We start from the raw sequence: 18,659 nt of genomic DNA, 5'->3' as shown, positions 1-18,659 counted from the left end.
TTTATCTCAATAACTTTATCGCTGCTTCAGTGTTACTTCAACACTCTGTTGTGTGGACACATAAGTGCTCTTTTAAAACTGAGATGAAAAACACACTGTGAAATGAATTTTAGTAATATACTGTAAATGTCATTTACAGAAGCAAACTGTAAAAAAAAAAATAGAATACTGGCAACTCAAACATGCTTTAATGAATGTATGCTGCTGTTATATGCAAAAGAGTTGACTTGAATGAATGAATTCAGAAAGTTTTTCTACGTGGACTTACTGAAAGCAAAATACGGTCTCAGTAATAATATGCTCACATTACTTAAACATAATAAATATTAGCTTATAAACAAACGTTAGTTGTTTAATTTTGGTGCAGTCGGTTTTTGCAAATAAAATATGTTGGAGCTTTTATTTAGTGGTATTTTTACAGGATAATGCTGTAAAGTAGATCTGTATGAGGAACTGTAAAATTAACAGTAAATTACTGGCAACTAATTAATTTATAGGACATTTTTTAAAGTGAATATTTGACATGCATTACCACAAGTCCCATTCAAGGAGAAGAATTCATGAGAAATCCTCAAAAGTCTACTTCTTCTTCTTCTTCTTCTTCTTCTTTTGGCTTCTCCCATTAGGGGTCACCACAGCGGATCATCTGTCTCCATACCCTGTCCTCTACATCTGCCTTTTTCACACCAACTACCTGCATGTCTTCACTCACCCATCCATAAACCTCCTCCTTGGTCTTCCTCTTTTCCTACTTCCTGGTGACTCCATCCTCAAAATTCTCCTACCGATATACCGCATGTCCCTCCTCTGCACATGTCCAAACCATCTCAATCTCACCTCCCTCACTGTGCCTCTCCAAAACATCCTACATGCGCTGTCCCTCTAATAAACTCATTTCTAATCCTGTACATCATCGTTACTCCCAACAAAACTTCAACATCTTCAGCTCTGCTACCTCCAGCTCCACCTCCTGCCTTTTACTTAATGCCACTGTCTCTAATCCATACAACATCTCATGTCTCACCACAGTCCTATAAACTTTCCCTTTCACTCTCACAGATACTCTTCTATTACAAATCACTCCTGTTATCACTCTTCTCCACCCACTCCACCCTGCCTGCACTCTTCTCTTCACTTCTCTAACACACTCACCATTACTTTGCATTGTTGACCCCAGGTACCTGAACTCCTCCACCTTCTCCACCTCTTCTCCCTGCAACTGCACCCCTCCACTGCCCTCTCTCTCATTCACACACATGTACTCTGTCTTACTCCAACTGACTTTCATTTCCCATCACTCCAGTACATATCTCCAGCTCTCCAGGTTCTTCTTAACCTGCTCCCTACTCTCACCACAAATTACAATACAATAGGCAAATATCATATCAGACTCCTGTATGACCTTTGTCCGGGGCAGTCGCACTGGATCTGTAAATTGTGATGATTTAATTAAAATGCTGTGAACAAACAGTAAATCTAAAAGCGGCAAATAAAAGCAGGAGTAAACGAACATTTAGTAAAACTACAGTGACTTACATTTTTAGTGGTTTTCATCGACTGCTTATGCATTTCTACATCAATGCATATTTTTTATAGTTTATAGAACATATTTATAGTTTCTCCATTCCATTCTCTTTTTATAGCATTTGTCCACTACAACAGTAACATATCTAATGTTCAAATCTTCAGTACTGAACAAAATGTCTGTGTATTTTTCTAAACAAAATTGTAAAAACAATGTTGTATTATATTTAATATTGATTTTGTTAAATATGGTTGTCAAATTGCCATCTGCAATTATCATTAAAATAAATAAATACCCTGAATTAGGGTTTTATATAGTTATAATAAGCAAAACATCTAATTGAAATTTTTTTTTTTCAAGGAATCGAATAATGGGGGATTAATTGATTATCAAAATAATCGTTAGTTGCAACCCTAATGTACATCCACCATTGCTTAAGGATACTTATTGATCCATATCTTTCTCTTCCTGTCGCACCTCTGTATTTTATGTTGCACTTTATCTATTCCTGTGCATTATATGTTGCAGCATGGCCATGAAGAAATAATGTCACAATCTATAATGCATACAATCTATACAGAGAAAACACAAAATAAGATATCTTGACTTGACCTATTTTAATGCAGTTTTTTTTTTTTTTTTTTTGCTGTTTTTAGGAAATATTCGTAGGATTCTTTGCTAATACACATGATTAAGCCTGGTGTTTTTCAGTAACCAATAAGTGAACATATCTGTGGCAAAGCAAACAGATCAGCAATGTTTTTATATATATGATGTTAATTATCAAGAATACAGCAGAGCCATTTCCTTAATTTGCCCCCTGCTTTTGCCCACAAAGTAAACAAAATATTACGAAAATTTCAGAAAATCTTTTGCTGCCACCTTGTGGTGATTTTGTCCCGGAATTGCTACACAACACCCGTCTCATCACATCTCATCTTCCATCTCATACAAACTCGTGATTTTTTTCAGTAAAATATTAATGAAAGTGTGTTTTCTGTATTTTGAGCTAAGTGTCTGTAGATCGTTTTATCAATAAAAACGAAATGAAAAACCATGTCAAAAGTTCAGGCTTGGAGTACTAAATCCAGTGAATGTCTTTAAAGTCACAACTCTGCAGGTAATGTGTGCTTCACTGCTCAGGACAGAAAAGAACAATATTCAACTATATTTCTTCTTTAACACCAGACTATGATTGATTTCAAATTAAAACATGGCTGGAATAATTATGTAGATTTTATTTATGAAGTGTTCACATTTGAATGTGTTTATTTTCATTAAGCTACAGCACTGAAATGAAACAGATTTCATTTCATATAATTCTAATTTTAATTTAATTAGAATTATAAATTACATATATAAAATATATGTAGTGTGTGTGTGTGTGTGTGTGTGTGTGTGTGTGTGTGTACGGGTTTGTTTGTTAGTTTGTTTTTTAAATAACTGTGATGTAAATCCAATGTTTCAATTAAACTGTATGATTTAATTGATGCCATTCATGTGTTACATACTTTGTTCATTAGTTTGGCATTTTACATTCCACATAGACTGTTCTCTGTATGATTACATAATAATAATAATAATAATAATAATAATAATAATAATAATAATAATAATAATAATAATAATAATACTTTTTTAATTCCCTAAAAGAAAATTTTTGTAATTAGTTAATTTGTTACATTTCTTTTGCATATTCAGCATTAAAAAATATTTTATTTATTTTTTAAACTGTACTAAACATAAATTCAGCTACTTCTGTACAGATATAGTTATGCTTTTAGGACATAGTGACCTATGTAATTCCTTCAATGAAGATTGTTGTATATTTCATGGATATACAATGTGCTACGGTGCAGCTGCAGCACAAGGCATTTGTACTCTTGTAGGTACCTTAAATTTTCTGTGTGTACTCTATTCAGGGCATACCACTAAATAAATAAAAAGATTTTCTATCATTCATATTTAAGAGACTAAGGAGTTTTATCTGTTAGCACTTGATGATTACTTGAGAGGTTATTTAGCGTAATCATTATTTGAGGTTTTTGCAATTCTTAAAAAAAAAAGGTTTCTGTATATTTATATAATAGAAAGCAATTATTAAAAAAAAAATGTGTATGTTTCTTTATTCTGTAAACTTTAAACGTGTTACAATTTTATTAAACCTTTCTCCAGAATATTGTTAAAATTAAAAAATAATGCTTGTCACCTTGTGGATAGGTCTACATTTACTGCCATTTTACTAAAAAAAAAAAAAGGAGTATTGCTGAGTGCTGTTTAATTTTCAGTACTTTTGACCTTTTACTGTGCTTTTAATTCAAGTTTGACTTTTAATACTACTTTCGCTAATGCTTTCACTTAGCCCAATATCATTGCTGATAGAAAAACGTTGTGATGATGAATGATCACTTTCAAAGGCAATGTTGGCTTGATAACCTGGTATATGCTGAAGCTTATTTGCACCTGGTACCTGCAGGTCTGCCACCTTGTGGTTTACATAATTTCTTACATTCCAGGATGCCACACATAGCATCCCACCTCCACAAATACTGAAAACAACTGATGAGAAAGAGATGTACACAGCCAGGCCGATCTCATATCTCATTCCAGCATTAGAAAAGGGATTGTAGGCTTCTCTTATGACATCACACATGGTCCAGGATGTAGTGATAAGGCAGAAAAGGCCAGCCAGGATAAAGCATGAACCTCCACTCACAGCTAAAGAGCTCTTGTAATGGGACTGGTGGGCACAGTGAGTACATTTCATACCCATAACTGAAACTATGGCAGCCAAGATTGAGGTGGTGCAGGAGAGCACCATTAGAATCCGGGCAGCCAGCAGATCTTTGGGCAAAGAAAGCATTGATCGATGAAATTCACACTGATAAAAGCCAGCTGTGTGGCTAACACATTCCATCCACAGGCCTTTCATATAGTATGATGCAGTAATAAAATTGGAGCTAAAATAAGCTGTTTGGCGCCACTGAGGAAGCACTGTTGATGTCAAAGTGCCAACCAGGCCCAGGAGACCCAAGAAGAAGCCAAGGAACTGTTGTGCCATTGTTCCCATCACTGCATCTGAAACTTTAGTGACATCAGTTGAGGAAAACTTCTTAATAATGTTAAATTTGTCCTGCTGAGTCTGTGGTCAGTGTGTCCTCTCCATTACAGGTTGTATATCATTGTGATTTCAATGATAAGCCTCAGATGTGTATGTCCTGTTGTTGAGTGGGAACTGCAATTGTAAGCACAAAAACCTGTAGGGCAGAGAAAATAAATATTTAATGTACAGAAGGATGTTTGAAGCATTTCATTCTATAATGTTCTCAGATTAAATTTATAGATGATAATATATGAAAATAAGTTTTTGGACATTAGTGGATATATGTTTCAATTTTAGTTTAGGATCAAATCCTGTCTTATGTTCTGCTACTTGATTTACCTGCTCCTGCACTAAATCTGAGTTAGGGGTCTAAATGCTAATGTCATGGTTGTATTTCAGTTCTTTCGTAAATGTGATTCTTAGTTGAATCAGATTAAATAATAACTTAATAAGACAAACATCAGAGAGAAATGTTCTATATGTTGAGACTCTGCAAAGCCCTGGTTTAGATTTGAATAGACCTAAACAGAAAAACAGAATACAAACAACCCTTTGTGCTCATCTGGGACATACCAAAACAAAAATAGCCTTTTTGCAAGACCAAACAGAACATGCAGATTATAAAATAGCTTGATTTTCTTCAACACATTATGTACTGAAACTAATTTCTGAATCAAACCTCATTATGTTAAAATATGGGTGGACACACAATCAGTGCCATAAGCAAGAAAATGTGCTCTTTGTTATAACAGCCCAGTCCAACAGTAAAAAAAAACGCATCAAATAATTAATCATTTAGATAAAATGAAATAAAATAAAATAAAAACAATTACATGCAATCATGAAAATAAATAGACATATAGATGAAAAATTATATCGCTTGGAAATAATTAATTTAAATAAAACATTTTTGGTATCTTACCAGTATTGCAGTCTATATGGAGAGATTCGATGTGCATTTGTCCACCTCTCACTGAATGCACTCAGTAACACCCGCAGCCACTTTCTGTACCGTTGTGTTTTTCTCTTTAGATAAGCAAATGATTGTATTTTGTTCATTTCCTTCATTCCACAGCGAGGCGGAAGAGCCACGCCAACATTGCCATCTGAAAGAAAGGTTTTGCCTGGACTATCAATGGCCATTTATTGTCATTGCCACCCACTGAACAATGCTGTGCAGGGCTATACCTTTCACTGATGTGATTAATGTCATTTGGGTTTTACTACACCCTCAGTGTTCTACCATAAATAACATGTTCTGTTTTGATTACAATAACCCTTTTTTTTACAAATGTAATTGAAAATAAACTGTGTGTATGAAAATTGCCTCAGTTCTGGTGTACATTTTTAAAACAAGCAGACGTTTCAACCCCAGACAAAAGTATTAACAAAATAAATATATTAATAATTTTATATGAAATAATCTGAATTAAAATAAAGATTAATTTAGGTTAGGTTCCACAATAAAAATATGATTATGTCAATTAAACATATATATATATAAATTCTTGTTAAAAAAAAATAAATAATTAGTAAGGTACTCATAATGGGTGGTGAAGTAAAGAACACTGATTATCTCTTCATCATGGCACTTGTTTGTGGGAGGGATTTATTTGGCAAGTGAACATTTTGTCCTCCAAATTGATGTGTTAAAAGCAGGGAAATGGGCAAGTTTAAGGATTTGGAGTGTAAGGAGTTTAACATATCGCGACGACTGGGTCATATCCAACAGATGAGTTACTGCAGCTCAAATTGCTGAAGAAGTTAATGCTGTTAATGTTCGGTAGGTCAGGACTGTTTTAGCAGCAAAATGGGGACCAACACAATTTTAGGCAGGTGGTCATAATGTTTTGCCTAATTTATGTAATTTTAATGTTTAAGGTCAGGGAATGACAAATCCAATTCCAAAACCACGATGTAAAATGTAAATAGAAACAGAATTCAATGGTTTGCGAATTACATAAATCCAAAAAAATAAAAACAGGGGAATTTAAAATTTGATGGCCACAACACCTTTTAAACTGAGGTGGAATATTTTGCAAAAGGTCAGTAACATGCACTGTAAAAACTGAGATTAGGATATTCAAGTATTAAATGTAATTAAAGTAATAATGCATAATTAAACTCTCCCAGTTTAAGTGTAGATTAAAAACATATCTTTTTAGCAAAGCCTACACATAACACACATCACGCACATCACATCACAACCTTGTGCTCCAGAACATCTGATCACATGCACATTATCAACTTGTGCTGTTAATATCATGAACAGCAGCTACGCTAATTCCTCTCCACTGCTTCTCTTTCTCTCCCCATCCCGAGGCTTCCTGAGGTTTGGCCAGCTCCAGTCACGTCCCACCTCGTGAAGATTATGGACCTATGGATGATCATGGAGAAGTAGATGCCGAGTGTTTAAAGGCCCTGGCATGGAGAAGCTGATGCTGGATCTATGATGATCACAAATTGTTCTGTATTGTTGAAAGATTTATGACCAAACTTTTGATGTCACCCATATGAGGATGGGTTCCCCTTTGAGTCTGGTTCCTCTCAAGGTTTCTTCCTCATATCATCTAAGGGAGTTTTTCCTTGCCACTGTCGCCACGGCTGCTCATCAGGGACAAACGCACACCATTCACCTTCACTGTTGTTTTCTGTAAATCTGCTTTGAGACAATGTCTGTTGTGAAAAGCGCTATACAAATAAACTTGACTTGACTTGACTTAATATTGAATTAAAAATATTAGGTTAAATCTACACAGTTAAAAAAAGTACAAGTTGTTGAAATATAAGTTAGATTAATTCAGCAAATTTAAAGAAATATTTTACTTATTTTTGCTGCAAACCCTAACAAAGTCCTTAACAAAGAAAATATATTGAGTAGAATTTAAGGAAAGAAAATTTAAGTTAAAAATAAAAGGGATGCATGGACCTTGGGCTACCTCAAAGAAAGATTTTTGTCTGTTTTTAATAAATACATTTCTCAACATGTTACTGGAGCAGAAATATTGGTCTTCATGCAATTTGACAGAATAGCGTTAAATGTACTGCACACAAACCACAAGAGTTAAAACTAACATCATTAACCAGTACTTAATGTAACTTAAAGAGGGGATTAATGCCCCATCAAAGAAAATGCTGTGTGTGAGTTTAATCTTACTCATGGACCATGCGCTACACTTGTGGGTAACCAAAAGTAAATGAATGCTCAGGTAACATGGTTTTTATTATATAGCTTTTCTTTCTAGGTAGAACATTGGATATGGCTTCAACATGATAGAGTCTATATGTGCAAATGCTAGTAAGCCAATAAACCATAACTTTGCACTTTACTTGTTTAATTTACCTTGTTTGCTGCAGGTTATGAAGTAAAATGTATTAGACAATATCTGTCGAATAGAAATAACATTCGTTTTTATTTATATATATATATATATTTATATATATATATATATATATATATATATATATATATATATATATATATATATATATATATATATATATATATATATATATACAGTGGGTACAGAAAGTATTCAGACCCCCTTAAATTTTTCACTCTTTGTTATATTGCAGCCATTTGCTAAAATCATTTAAGTTCATTCTTCTTCCTCATGAATGTACACACAGCTCCCCATGTTGACAGAAAAACACAGAATTGTTGACATTGTTGCAGATTTATTAAAAAAGAAAAACTGAAATATCACATGGTCCTAAGTATTCAGACCCTTTGCTGTGACACTCAGGTGCTTTCCATTTCTTCTGATCATCCTTGAGATGGTTCTACACCTTCATTTGAGTCCAGCTGTGTTTGATTATACTGATTGGACTTAATAAGGAAAGCCACACACCTGTCTATATAAGACCTTCCAGATCACAATGCATGTCAGAGCAAATGAGAATCATGAGGTCAAAGGAACTGCCTGAAGAGCTCAGAGACAGAATTGTGGCAAGGCACAGATCTGGCCAAGGTTACAAAAAGATTTCTGCTGCACTTAAGGTTCCTAAGAGCACAGTGGCCTCCATAATCCTCAAATGGAAGACGTTTGGGACTACCAGAACCCTTCCTAGAGCTGGCCGTCCGGCCAAACTGAGCTATCGGGGGAGAAGAGCCTTGGTGAGAGAGGTAAAGAAGAACCCAAAGATCACTGTGGCTGAGCTCCAGAGATGCAGTCAGGAGATGGGAGAAAGTTGTAGAAAGTCAACCATCACTGCAGCCCTCCACCAGTCGGGGCTTTATGGCAGAGTGGCCCGACGGAAGCCTCTCCTCAGTGTAAGACACATGAAAGCCTGCATGGAGTTTGCTAAAAAAAACCTGAAGGACTCCAAGATGGTGAGAAATAAGATTCTCTGGTCTGATGAGACCAATATAGAACTTTTTGGCCTTAATTCTAAGCGGTATGTGTGGAGAAAACCAGGCACTGCTCATCACCTGTTCAATACAGTCCCAACAGTGAAGCATGGTGGTGGCAGCATCATGCTGTGGGGGTGTTTTTCAGCTGCAGGGACAGGACGACTGGTTGCAATCGAGGGAAAGATGAATGCGGCCAAGGGATATCCTGGACAAAAACCTTCTCCAGAGTGCTCTGGACCTCAGACTGGGCCGAAGGTTTACCTTCCAACAAGACAATGACCCTAAGCACACAGCTAAAATAACGAAGGAGTGGCTTCACAACAACTCCGTGACTGTTCTTGAATGGCCCAGCCAGAGCCCTGACTTAAACCCAATTGAGCATCTCTGGAGAGACCTAAAAATGGCTGTCCACCAACGTTTACCATCCAACCTGACAAAACTGGAGAGGATCTGCAAGGAGGAATGGCAGAGGATCCCCAAATCCAGGTGTGAAAGACTTGTTGCATCTTTCCCAAAAAGACTCCTGGCTGTATTAGATCAAAAGGGGGCTTCTACTAAATACTGAGCAAAGGGTCTGAATACTTAGGACCATGTGATATTTCAGTTTTTCTTTTTTAATAAATCTGCAACAATGTCAACAATTCTGTGTTTTTCTGTCAGTATGGGGTGCTATGTGTACATTCATGAGGAAGAAGAATGAACCTAAATGATTTTAGCAAATGGCTGCAATATAACAAAGAGTGAAACATTTACTGGGGTCTGAATACTTTCCGTACCCACTGTATATATATATATATATATATATATATATATATATATATATATATATATATATATATATATATATATATATATATATATATATATATTTATTTATTTTTTATTAAATTTATAAAAAAGTTTTAAGCTTGCTTGATATAAGACAGACACACCATGAACAAGGCAATAAAACCTTTTTTTTTTTTGCCTGAATTCTGGGGGTAAAAGATACAACAGCTTAAAATTCAAATGTATTCTTGTATTCTAGAATTTTGTGAAAATCTTTCACTATAGTAGCTACTTTAAATTCTGTTCCATGAAGAAGCTAGTGGGTCTCAGCAGGAACACAATGATTGGACAGCAAATATAGTAAAATTAATAATATATAACACAGAAGAGCAGCAACAGTTTACCTTTGACAGTGTTTGAAATTTTGCTTTAAAGGAGAAGTGTAGAGTGGAGGTTAGGGTTGGTACTTTAAGTTAGAAAGTTAGATATGTTGTGTGTTCAGGAGACCAATTCTTTCATACCAGTTTACCTATATAAAGCTGCTTTAAAACAATGCCTATTGTTAAAAGCGTTATACAAATTCTAATAAACTGAATTGAAGGAGAAAAGGAATTATACCGATTGACCAGGCAGAGGGACTTAGCTGGGAAGGATGTGCTACAAGAGCAATAAATGATGGAGATTTTGACTAGTGAGGATAATGTGTTGGGAAGATGGAGGGAGTATTTTGAGCAGCTAATGAACAACGAAAATGAGAGAGAGAAAAGGTTCGATGGTGTGGAGATGGTGAAGCAGGAAGTGGATATGATTAGTAAGGAGGAAGTGAGAGCAGTGATGAAGAGGAGAGGATAAGAGGATGAAGAGTGGAAAGTCGGTTGGACCACAGACGCATTATTTGCTTTGAGAATGTTGATGGAGAAGTATAGAGAAGGTCAGAAGGAATTGCATTGTGTATTTGTGGATTTAGAGAAAGCGTACGACAGGGTGCCAAGAGAGGAGTTGTGGTATTGTATGAGGAAGTCAGGTGTGTCAGAAAAGTATGAGGGTAGTGCAGGACATGTATGAGGACAGTGTGACAGCAGTGAAGTGTGCAGTAGGAACAACAGACTGGTTCAAGGTGAAGGTTGGACTGCATCAAGGATCGGCCCTGAGCCTTTTCCTGTTTGCAGTGGTGATGGACAGGTTGACGGACGAGGTCAGACAGGAGTTTCCCTGGACTATAATGTTTGCGGATGATATTGTGATTTGTGGTGAGAGTAGTGAGCAGGTTGCGAAGAGCCTGGATAGGTGGAGGTATGCGCTGGAGAGAAGGGGAATGAAAGTCAGTAGGAGTAAGACAGAGTACATGTGCGTAAATGAGAGGGAGGGCAGTGGAGTGGTGCGGTTGCAGGGAGAAGAGGTGGAGAAGGTGGAGGAGTTCAGGTACCTGGGGTCAACAATGCAAAGTAATGTAGAGTGTGTTAGAGAAGTAAAGAAAAGAGTGCAGGCAGGGTGGAGTGGGTGGAGAAGAGTGACAGGAGTGATTTGTGATAGTAGGGTATCTGCAAGAATGAAAGGGAAAGTTTATAGGACTGTGGTGAGACATGTGATGTTGTATGGATTAGAGACAGTGGCATTGAGTAAAAGGCAGGAGGTGGAGCTGGAGGTAGCAGAGCTGAAGATGTTGAGGTTTTCGTTGGGAGTGACGAGGATGGACAGGATTAGAAATTAGTTTATTAGCGGGACAGCGCATGTTGAATCGTTGAGAACGCAGACTGGACACCTACAACAACCGAAATAAAGTTTAATTGTTGCTCTTCACAAAGATGGCCTAGGCTATAAAAGACATCCTGAAACTGAGTTATAGTACAGTAGCCAGAGCCAAACAGAGGTTTTCCAAGACAGGCCTTAAAAAGGTCAATCAAAGAAGTTGATCAAAGAAGAGGCCAAAGCTGGCTTCCAAAAACATACCCAAGGCCTCAAACCTCCCTTTTTTTTTTTTTATTAACTTTGTTTGCTGGTTCTGTAGCTGTTTCCCCCACTGTTTAAATCAATCACCACTCCAGTTGATAATGACATACTGCATCTTGTGCTGTATCATTATCTTTAAATATAGCTTTAAAGAGGTGATTGTTGCCCCATGAAAGGAAATGCTGTGTGTGAGTTTAATCTTACTCATGGACCATGTGCCACACTTGTGGTTAACCAAAACTAAGTGAATGCTTAGAATTCTTAGAAAGATGTTTTTTGTTATATGGCTCTTCTTTCTAGGTAGAACGTTGGATAGGGCTTCAACATGATACAGTCTATATTTGCAAACTCCAGTAAGCCAGTAAACCATGACTTTTTACTTAACTTTTCATGGAATCTTAACTTTTGGGATTGTAACTACTTTGTTATTGTGGGGATTTGCCACAGCAGTAGTTTTTTCTTTTAGTGCTTTGGGAGCTTCTCAACCTTCTTGAGTAGCCAGGAGACCATGAAAGGGCATGGCAGTTATAGCTACTTATGCATGTTTTTAGTGTTTGTTTTGTCATGCTTTCTGTGAGTGTGTAGTTTTTTTCTATTAGGCTTTTATCTGTCATAAAACCAGCTTATGTCTTACACTTTCTGATTTCCTACATAAAGAAAGCAAAATAGTTCACCTCTGTGTTTGAATGGGTTCTGCAACAGTTTGGCATTGTGAAGAATGTGTTCTTTCCTCCCAAAACATCTTGGTTTTGGATAGTGGAGGAGCACATAGATGTAAGGTTGGCTCTAATGGCAGCAGCAGTGCCTCACCCTCCTTGAGAAACCAGGAGAGTGTAAAATGCTGTAGTCCAACGCTTTAGGTTATGATTATTATGGTTTCAGCTGTGGTTTGGTAGTTAGTATCTTAAGATAATATTTATTCTGTTTGTTAATTGGGGTTTTTTTGTTTTGTTTTTTTATTTGAATGAATACAGTTCTTGAAACTGAACTTTAGTTTGGTGGTTTAGTAACTGATTTTCTCACACTGTTTATCTCATGAGTATTAGCCTTGTGTAGAAACCTGTGATAGACACCCTCCTAGAGAAACCAGGAGAGTAGAAAATGGCATAGCATGTATAATGTCAGGTATAATAATGTAATTTATTTGATTGCTGTTATTAGTTCATCATAGAATTTTCATGTTGCTCTTGTTTCTGTCAGCTTCATTATCAGCAATATAAAGCGTGTGTTATATATCTATATGTTATGAGTTTTTCTTTGTCACTATCTTGCTCATTATTGCCAAACTTATAAAGAGCAACCTTGTTCGTTCTTTTTTGCCACCTTTTCTGTGTAAAGATCCTTTGAGACAAAGTCCTGTGTCAAAAGCATGATACAAATAAAAAAATATTGAATTGAATATGTTGTAGTTTTGTTTCTGTTCTGTTCTTTTTTTCTTTAGTTTTACAGCTCTTTTAAAAATGTTCACCCCTTTGGTGCAGTTTTTTGGGCACCTCAATTCATGTAGCCCACAATAGAGACAATCATAAACAGACTTACTGTACCAGCTTAGTTATCTTCTTAGTTCTTTCCATTCGTTTGTTCTCAGGATGGGTATATGTTGGTAATCTGTTTGTTAATTTAGCAGAAAATCAAAAAACATTGTTTTTTATTTAGGTGCTCTGTAGTTGTTAATTTCACCTATGGATATTGAATGTTTAAAAGTGAAAAATTGTTAACATAATGGAAGTTTTAAAATGCAAAAGCAGGTAGAATTCAGCTACCCTGTTTTTGTGGATAGCAGAGAAACATATGGCTGTTTTTCTCTAATGGCAGCAGCAGTTCCTCACCCTCCATTGGAAGCCAAATGGCAATAAAAAGGGTTGGCAAATAGGAATGCATGAGGAGGTTTTTTTTTTTTTTTTTTAAAGTTGTTTGGTTCTATTTACTTTTCTTCTCATCTTTCAATTTTAAATTGTCTTTATGTACATTTTCTGAGTACAGTTTTATTATTAGATCTATATTGATTTTGACTAATCATGGAATGGTTGAGAATACATGCTGAACACTTACACCAACCAAACCAAAGCTTATTGTGCAGCTTGTTAAATGAACAAACATAACTAACCTCCCTCCTCAACTGGATCCTGGACTTCCTGACTGGGAGACCTCAGTCAGTCCAGATTGGGAACAGCATCTCCAGCACCAACACACTGAGCACTGAGGCCCCTCGGGACTGTGTGCTAACATCTATGTTCATGAGTTAACAAGCAGGGTGTCTATGGCAGGACAACAAGAAGGAAGCCGTTGCTTACTAAAAAGAACATTGCTGCACACCTAAGGTTTGCAAAAGAGCACATTCAGAGGTATTGGCAAAATGTTTTGTAAACTGATTGAACTGTTTGGAAAGAACATGCAGCACTGCATCTGGCATAAAAAGGGCACTGCATATCATGAAAACATCATCCCAACTATAAAGTATGGTGGCGGAAGCATCATGGTTTGGGCCCGCTTGCAGTCATTGAGAGAAAGATGAATTCCTAAGTCTATCAAAAAAGTCTTCATGGAAATGTGAGAATGTCTGAACGTCAGTCGGAACTCTGTAAAAGTTGGAGGATGTGACAGTACAATGACCCAAAACACATAGCAAGTCCACAACCGAATGGCTTTGGAAAAACAAAATCCGCCTTTTTGGAGCGGCCAAGTCAGAGCCTAGGCCTCAACCCAATAGAGATGCTATGAAATGACTTGAAGAGAGTCATACACATAAGACATCCTAAGAATATGACAGAGTTAAAAATGAAAAAAAAAAAATCTGAATTTTTTGTTATTATTTAGGCACATTTTATTTGTCAGTACTCTTGACTTAAAATCACACTTTGTGACAAATATATGCAGAAAACCATGAAATCAAAACAAATATATACATACATTAATCAAAAAGTAAACCCAAACAGCTGTAATTGATTGATAAATGAAGAAAATGACAAAAACAGGATAACGACAAAACATGAATCAAAACAAAAGCACATGGCTAATGTGAGTGTATTTTCAATTCAATTTATTTTATTTGTATAGCACTTTTAACAAAGGACATTGTCTCAAAGCAGCTTTACACAGATAATGCAGTAATAAAGAATTATTAAAATCGTTCAAGAGTTATCAATCCATTTTGCTGTCGTTTTGTTTTATTTAGCAGAAAGATTTGAAACTGTGTCAACGATGATGACAACAGCAAGCATTAGAAAGCACTCCAACATGGCTAAGCGGCTGTATTTGCCATTTCCTTTCATTGTCTTAATCGGATTCTCAAGCAGGGTGAGGAGCTTCAGCAGAGAAAAATTGCTTTGTCTGCTTTTGCTCCTAGATATGTGCTCCTACACTATTCATAACAAAAACAAGGGAGCTGACGTGCCCCTGCCTTTGCATTTTAAACTTTTCGTTGTGCTAAACATCTTTTTTATTATTCTCAATGCCTGTTTTTTTTTTTTTAATTATGGCTTGATTTTCTACTTAAGTTCTGGGTTCTACCTTTAAGATAAACAGTGTCCGAATACCAGCTACTGGTATAAGGGCATCTGCCAAATGTTATTAAATGTTTAAAAGCATGATTAATAAAGTTTAATCATGCTTTTAAACATTTAATGGCATTTGGAAGACGCCCTTATCCAGAGCGACTTACAACTAAGCATTTCTTGGTTCTGGTGAGGCCTCTTACTGCTGTATTCTGGACTAAATGAACCTTATTTATGCACTTACTAGAACATCCAGACAGTAAAGTGTTACAGTAGTCTAATCTAGATGTAACAAAAGCAGGAACTAGTTTTTCTGCCTCCTGCAATGACTTCATATTTAAAATTTTAGCAATATTTCTAAGGTGAAAGAAGGTGATCCTGGTAATGTTATTCACATAAGTCTTCCATCAGCAGTAGATTTTAATATAATGCAGTTTTACATTATCCATGTGCTTTTGCTTGTATTTGTATCCTGTTTCCACCCTGTCTTTTTAATCAAATCAAATCAAATTTTATTTGTCACATACACATACATACAGGGTACAACATGCAGTGAAATGCTTTTTACGACGACTCCGGCATAAGGGAATAGGATGGGGAGAAAAACAAAGAAAAAGAAGGCAGATAAATAAAGTATAAAACTATATAAAAATATAAGTATATATAAAGATATATATATAAGAAAAAAGGTGTATATACAAAATATGCTATGGCAGTAAACAGTAAATAAGTAAACAATTTAGGGTGGTTTATGTACTTGTCCATAAAGCGTCTGTGTGCGGTATGGTGCGGTATATAAAGTGCACTGTGCTGTGCGAGAGCTAAAGTTTTATATTTTTTTGTCATTTTCATCAAATGTCAACTGATTACAGATTCTTTGGGTTTACCCTATAATCACAGTTACAATTATGTTTTGCCCATCCAATAATGCATCACACTGGTGCTAAAACATGTTGCAATATTCAGGCTATAATCAAACCTGTGTTGTTGGATAGCACAGAAACACATAGATGTAGGGCGAGGCTGTGAAAGTATACTGATCAAAAATATCCTGCAGTTCCTGCAATCAGATTGCCAATTTCACATTCCCTCAAAACTTGCAACATCTGTGGCATTGTGTGTGATAAAACTGCACATTTTAGAGTGGCCTTTTATTGTGGCCAGCCTGAGGCACGCCTGTGCAATAATCATGCTGTCTAATCAGAATCTTGATCTGCCACACCTGTGAGGTGGATGATTCTCTCAGCAAAGAAGAAGTGCTCAGTAACACAGATTTTACACAGATTTTTGGGGGGGTGTTTTTGAGAAATAGGCCTTTTGTGTACATAGAAAAAGTCTTAGATCTTTGAGTTTAGCTCATGAAAAATGGGGCAAAAACAAAAGTGTTGCGTGTATAATTTTGTTCAGTTTACATAGCTATGTTGAACACCTTGAACAAGCCAAACCCACTATGAGCAAGTACAACACAAATCTGCATTCAGAACCAGTGGCTGCTGGCAATAGCAAGTTCCCCATAGAGCACCTGCATTGTTCTGGAGGCCACTCTGTGCAGCTTGGGATGGTTTCTCATCAACGCCTTGGGTGGTTCCATGAAATTCTGGAGTAAGAACGGGTGCTTTGAGGATGGATTGGACTGTAGTTAATGTTAACAGTCTGCTACATCGACTCAGGACTTCTTCTCGCTTCTGATCATCATCACTGCACCCCGCAACATCGTATATCTGCTATAAATGGATGGGTGTATGTTATGTGTCAAAATCTAATTAGAAGGTTTCTCTGGTAGACAGAGGGTAGAAATTCAGTATGTAGATTCTGATAAAAGAGAAACTCTGTCTGCTAAAGTAAACAGAAACCCTCATGAGCTCTAAGAGCATAAGGTCTCATAAAACCTCACACTGTTCACTCTTTAAAACTCAATCATTTTCATTTAGCTGTATCTGTTATGCCCTTTATTACAATCCAACTACTCAAGGAGGGTAAGGAGCTGCTGCTACCATCAGCCATATGTAAACGTTTAACTTGCCAACAAAACAGGATAGCTGATATGCCCTTAACTTTCAAAAATTGGGCTTACTCCCTTGTTCATGGTGTTCCTGTCTTGATGCAAGCAGGCTCTTAATTAAGCTCAGAAATCCATCTAACATAAACACTGTTGCTGCTGCTGCCACATGTCATTGTCTTACCTCTATTGCTGTCTCAATTATTATATACAGTGAGGGAAATAATTATTTGATCACCTGCTGGTTTTGTAAACGTACCCTCTTTCAAAGAAATGAACAGTCTAGAATTTATATGGTAGGTTTATTTGAACAAAAAGAGACAGAATATCTTTCTGTCTCTTCAAAAAAGAACTCATAATATCAATTCATTATGTGTATAAAAGACACCAGTCACAGAATCTCCCTCTTCCATTCAAACCTCTCCACCACCCTGGGCAAGACCAAAGAGCTGTCAAAGGACATCAGGGACAAGATTGTAGATGTGCACAAGGCTGGAATGGGCTACAAGAAAATCAGCAAGACGACTGATAAGTAAGAGATCACTGTTGGCACGATAATTTGAGAATGGAAGAAATACAAGATAAGTCAATCACCCTGGAGCTCCATGCAAAATCTCACCTCATGGGGTGAGGATGATTCTGACAAAGGTGAGGGATCAGCCCAGGATGACACAGGAGGAGCTTGTTAATAGTCTCAAGGGAGCTGGGACAACAGTCCCATTAGGAACACACCAAGGTCCCTCTGCTCAAGAATGCACATGAACAGACCTGATTGAAGTTTGCCAATAAATACCTGAGGGATTCAGAGAAGGCTCGGGAGACAGGTGATGTGGTCAGATGAAACCAAAATTGAGATCTTTGTCAACATCTCGACTCGCCATTTTTGGAGCAGAGAAATGCTGAATATGACCCCAAGAACATCATCTCCAGTGTCACACATGGAGGAGGAAACATTCTGCTTCGGGGCTGTTTCTCTGCTAAGGGTACAGGAAGACTTTACCACTTCACCACATGAACCGGGTCATGCACTGTAGAATCTTGGGTGAGAACCTCCTGGCCTCAGCCGAAACACTGTAGATGGGTCGTGGATGGTCTTCCAGCATGACAATGATCAAAAACATGTGGCCAAGGCAACAATCTAATAGCTTATGGAGTCCTTGTACAGGTCTCCAAACTTGTCCCTGATGTCCTTTGACAGCTCTTTGGTCTTTCCCATGGTGGTGGAGAGGTTTGAATGGAGAAGGTTGATTCTGTGACAGGTGTCTTTTATACACATAATGAGTTGATATTGATAAAGGGACAGCACTAATTTGGGTTTGTGGGAGTCCATTTTTTTGCCAAATTGGTACCATCAAATGCTTATTTCACTCAAGTGAATAAAAAATATTTCTTTTTTTCTTTTTTTTTTCAATTCTGTCTCTCTCTGTTAACACAAACCTACCCTCAAAATTCTAGACTGTTTATTT

At 36.7% G+C, this 18,659-nt stretch overlaps 1 protein-coding gene and 1 pseudogene across 2 annotated transcripts in view; one reads left to right on the top strand and one right to left on the bottom strand.

Moving 5' to 3' along the window:
- LOC310724036 (craniofacial development protein 2-like) overlaps window positions 1-18,659 on the top strand; it is a 384,292-nt gene that overhangs the window by 360,283 nt on the left and 5,350 nt on the right. The gene's annotated exons all lie outside the window — the stretch shown is intronic.
- Window positions 3,640-4,598, bottom strand: LOC310724195 (claudin-14 pseudogene; annotated as a pseudogene). Its single transcript has one exon. The product of its transcript is annotated as a claudin-14 pseudogene (transcript).

This window comes from Silurus aristotelis (genome assembly GCF_946808225.1).
Source record: "Silurus aristotelis genome assembly, chromosome: 3".
NCBI classification, from domain to species: Eukaryota; Metazoa; Chordata; class Actinopteri; order Siluriformes; family Siluridae; genus Silurus; species Silurus aristotelis.
This window is presented reverse-complemented; position numbering and strand designations above follow the sequence as displayed.